This window comes from Carassius auratus, unplaced genomic scaffold (genome assembly GCF_003368295.1).
Source record: "Carassius auratus strain Wakin unplaced genomic scaffold, ASM336829v1 scaf_tig00217692, whole genome shotgun sequence".
Taxonomy (NCBI): Eukaryota; Metazoa; Chordata; class Actinopteri; order Cypriniformes; family Cyprinidae; genus Carassius; species Carassius auratus.
Genome location: NW_020529192.1, coordinates 37,501 through 40,000, shown reverse-complemented (window position 1 = coordinate 40,000; position 2,500 = coordinate 37,501). Strand labels below are relative to the sequence as shown.

The 2,500-nt window shown below is 41.0% G+C and overlaps 6 non-coding genes across 6 annotated transcripts in view; all 6 read left to right on the top strand.

The window, feature by feature from the left end:
• Positions 1-151: 151 nt before the first annotated feature.
• Positions 152-270, top strand: LOC113102147 (5S ribosomal RNA). Its single transcript, XR_003290673.1, has one exon. It is a non-coding gene; the product is annotated as a 5S ribosomal RNA (ribosomal RNA).
• A 371-nt stretch (positions 271-641) lies between these two features.
• Positions 642-760, top strand: LOC113102198 (5S ribosomal RNA). Its single transcript, XR_003290718.1, has one exon. It is a non-coding gene; the product is annotated as a 5S ribosomal RNA (ribosomal RNA).
• A 365-nt stretch (positions 761-1,125) lies between these two features.
• On the top strand, positions 1,126-1,244 carry LOC113102105 (5S ribosomal RNA). Its single transcript, XR_003290633.1, has one exon. It is a non-coding gene; the product is annotated as a 5S ribosomal RNA (ribosomal RNA).
• A 364-nt stretch (positions 1,245-1,608) lies between these two features.
• LOC113102119 (5S ribosomal RNA) lies at positions 1,609-1,727 on the top strand. Its single transcript, XR_003290647.1, has one exon. It is a non-coding gene; the product is annotated as a 5S ribosomal RNA (ribosomal RNA).
• A 363-nt stretch (positions 1,728-2,090) lies between these two features.
• LOC113102157 (5S ribosomal RNA) lies at positions 2,091-2,209 on the top strand. Its single transcript, XR_003290680.1, has one exon. It is a non-coding gene; the product is annotated as a 5S ribosomal RNA (ribosomal RNA).
• A 221-nt stretch (positions 2,210-2,430) lies between these two features.
• The window catches only part of LOC113102115 (5S ribosomal RNA), a 119-nt gene continuing 49 nt past the window's right edge, over positions 2,431-2,500 (top strand). Inside the window, exon 1 of the ribosomal RNA XR_003290643.1 lies at positions 2,431-2,500. This exon is cut by the window's right edge and continues 49 nt beyond it. This is a non-coding gene — a ribosomal RNA (5S ribosomal RNA).

The window sequence follows — 2,500 nt, the reverse complement described above, 5'->3', positions numbered from 1 at the left end:
CTTTGAGGCAATGTATTTTGTTTAAAGCACTATATAAATAAAGGTGATTGATTGATTGATTTAAGCTTTTGGGTTTTCTTTCCTACTTATATAAAGTACTGGCGATTAGATTGGCTGTTCTTTAAATAGCCCTCTCTTTGCAGCAGTCTTCGCTTACGGCCATACCAACCTGGCGATGCCCGATCTCGTCTGATCTCAGAAGCTAAGCAGGTTTGGGCCTGGTTAGTACTTGGATGGGAGACAGCCTGGGAATACCAGGTGCTGTAAACTTTTTGGACATTTTTCACTTAGTATATAATAATTTTGCCAAAAAATAGAGTCAATGCCCGATCTTTGAATATTAGCAGGTTTGGGCCTGGTTAGTACATGGATGGGAGACTGCCTGGGAATACCAGGTGCTTTAATCTCTTTGGAAAATTTCACGAATTATATAATAATCTTTCATTTAAAAAAAAAAAAAAAAAAAGAGTCAATGCCCGATCTCTGAATCTTAGCAGGTTTAGGTCTGGTTAGCACTTTGATGAGAGACTGCCTAGGAATACCAGGTGCTTTAAGCTTTTGGGTTTTCTTTCCTACTTATATAATGTACTGGCGATTAGATTGGCTGGTCTTTAAATAGCCCTCTCTTTGCTGCTGTCTTCGCTTACGGCCATACCAACCTGGCAATGCCCGATCTCGTCTGATCTCGGAAGCTAAGCAGGTTTGGGCCTGGTTAGTACTTGGATGGGAGACCGCCTGGGAATACCAGGTGCTGTAAGATTTTTTGGACATTTTTCACTTAGTATATAATAATTTTGCCAAAAAATAGAGTCAATGCCCGATCTCTGAATATTAGCAGGTTTGGGCCTGGTTAGTACATGGATGGGAGACTGCCTGGGAATACCAGGTGCTTTAATCTGTTTGGAAAATTTCACAAATTATATAATAATCTTTCATTAAAAAAAAAAAAAGATTCAATGCCCGATCTCTGAATCTTAGCAGGTTTAGGTCTGGTTAGTACTTTGATGAGAGACTGCCTAGGAATACCAGGTGCTTTAAGGTTTTGGGTTTTCTTTCCTACTTATATAATGTACTGGCGATTAGATTGGCTGGTCTTTAAATAGCCCTCTCTTTGCAGCAGTCTTAGCTTGCGGCCATACCAACCTGGCTATGCCTGATCTCGTCTGATCTCGGAAGCTAAGCAGGTTTGGGCCTGGTTAGTACTTGGATGGGAGACCGCCTGGGAATACCAGGTGCTGTAAGCTTTTTGGACATTTTTCACTTAGTATATAATAATTTTGCCAAAAAATAGAGTCAATGCCCGATCTTTGAATTATTAGCAGGTTTGGGCCTGGTTAGTACATGGTTGGGAGACTGCCTGGGAATACCAGGTGCTTTAATCTCTTTGGAAAATTTCATGAATTATATAATAATCAGTTATTAAAAAAAAAAAAGAGTCAATGCCCGATCTCTGAATCTTAGCAGGTTTAGGTCTGGTTAGCACTTTGATGAGAGACTGCCTAGGAATACCAGGTGCTTTAAGCTTTTGGGTTTTCTTTCCTACTTATATAATGTACTGGCGATTAGATTGGCTGGTCTTTAAATAGCCCTCTCTTTGCAGCAGTCTTCGCTTACGGCCATACCAACCTGGCTATGCCCGATCTCGTCTGATCTCGGAAGCTAAGCAGGTTTGTGCCTGGTTAGTACTTGGATGGGAGACCGCCTGGGAATACCAGGTGCTGTAAGCTTTTTGGACATTTTTCACTTAATATATAATAATTTTGCCAAAAAATAGAGTCAATGCCCGATCTCTAAATATTAACAGGTTTGGGCCTGGTTAGTACATGGATGGGAGACTGCCTAGGAATACCAGGTGCTTTAATCTTTTTGGAAAATTTCACGAATTATATAATAATCTTTCATTAAAAAAAAAAAAGATTCAATGCCCGATCTCTGAATCTTAGCAGTTTTAGGTCTGGTTAGTACTTTGATGAGAGACTGCCTAGGAATACCAGGTGCTTTAAGCTTTTGGGTTTTCTTTCTTACTTATATAATGTACTGGCGATTAGATTGGCTGATCTTTAAATAGCCCTCTCTTTGCAGCAGTCTTAGCTTACGGCCATACCAACCTGGCTATGCCCGATCTCGTCTGATCTCGGAAGCTAAGCAGGTTTGGGCCTGGTTAGTACTTGGATGGGAGACCGCCTGGGAATACCAGGTGCTGTAAGCTTTTTGGACATTTTTCACTTAGTATATAATAATTTTGCCAAAAAATAGAGTCAATGCCCGATCTCTGAATCTTAGCAGGTTTAGGTCTGGTTAGTACTTTGATGAGAGACTGCCTAGGAAAACCAGGTGCTTTAAGCTTTTGGGTTTTCTTTCCTACTTATATAATGTACTGGCGATTAGATTGGCTGCTCTTTAAATAGCCCTCTCTTTGCAGCAGTCTTCGCTTACGGCCATACCAACCTGGCTATGCCCAATCTCGTCTGATCTCGGAAGCTAAGCAGGTTTGGGCCTG